This window comes from Mobula birostris, chromosome 12, assembly GCF_030028105.1.
Source record: "Mobula birostris isolate sMobBir1 chromosome 12, sMobBir1.hap1, whole genome shotgun sequence".
Lineage (NCBI taxonomy): Eukaryota > Metazoa > Chordata > Chondrichthyes > Myliobatiformes > Myliobatidae > Mobula > Mobula birostris.
This window is the reverse complement of record NC_092381.1, coordinates 46822094-46823370: the sequence shown is the minus strand read 5'-3', so window position 1 is coordinate 46823370 and position 1277 is coordinate 46822094. Positions and strand designations below refer to the sequence as shown.

The window sequence follows — 1277 nt, the reverse complement described above, 5'->3', positions numbered from 1 at the left end:
GTGGAGAGCATTCTGACAGGCTGCATCACTGTCTTAATGCTGGCGGGGGGTTGGGGGGGGGGGTCCTACTGCTCAGGACCGAAAGAAGCTGCAGAGAGTTGTAAATCTAGTCAGCTCTATCTTGGGTACTAGCCAACAAAGTACCCAGGACATCTTCAGGGAGTGGTGTGTCAGAAAAGCAGCATCCGTTATTAAGGACCTCCAGCACCCAGGGCATGCCCTTTTCTCACTGTTACCATCAGAAGCCTGAAGGCACACACTCAGTGATTCAGGAACAGCTTCTTCCCCTCTGCCATCCGATTCCTAAATGGACATTGAACCCTTGGACACTAGCTCACTTTTTTAATATACATTATTTCTGTTTTTTGCACATTTTTAATCTATTCAATATACAGTACATATACTGTAATTGATTTATATATTATTTTATTTTATTTATTTTTTTCTCTTCTATATTATGTATTGCATTGAACTGTTGCTAAGTTAACAAACTTCATGTCACATGCCAGTGATAATAAACCTGATTCTGATTCTGAAAATAGAAAACATATTTATATGATAAAAAACAGTGGCAATAAATCTATAGTGTTGACTTCTGGCACAAAGTCACTGACTATCTATCTGTAGAGGCTTTCTGTTGCATTTTTAGTGAATTGTTTTACTTAAAGGAGTGTTGCACAAAATTGATATTTGTGTTTGTTAGGTTTATGAGAATAAATAATTTCACAGTTCTGTAAGTCCTTTGCACTGCACCATTTCAGCCTCATTTTCATTTATAACATAGAACAGTACGGCTCAGTACAGGCCCTTCGGCCCACAATGTTGTGCCGACCCTCAAACCCTGCCTCCCATATAACCCCCCCACCTTAAATTCCTCCATATACCTGTTTGCACAAAAAATTCTTTAAATTCCTCTTAGCAGGGTGCAACTGAAATCAGTACTAACTACTTGCAAAATAGCTGTCACTAACATGGACCAGGAGATGTCAAAATGAGAATCGTAAGTCATGAAATTTGTTGTTTTGTGGTAGTAGTGCAGTGCAGGCATAACAAATTGCTATAAATTACAATACAAATAAATAGTGTGAAAGGAAGAGAGAGGTCATGTTCATGGACCATTCAGAAATCTAATGACAGAGGCCTTTTGGACTACAAAATCATAGTTCCAATTTATCTTCATTTGATTTTTTTCTTTAGGTGCCACAACTATGAACATAATTCCTGAATATTTGTGCTCATCAAAGAATGAAGTATTTTCAACTTTGATACATGTATTC

The 1277-nt window shown here is 37.7% G+C and overlaps 1 protein-coding gene across 1 annotated transcript in view; it reads right to left on the bottom strand.

Annotated features, from left to right (window-relative positions):
• LOC140205895 (ras-related protein Rab-3C-like) overlaps positions 1-1277 on the bottom strand; it is a 131617-nt gene that overhangs the window by 8383 nt on the left and 121957 nt on the right. The gene's annotated exons all lie outside the window — the stretch shown is intronic.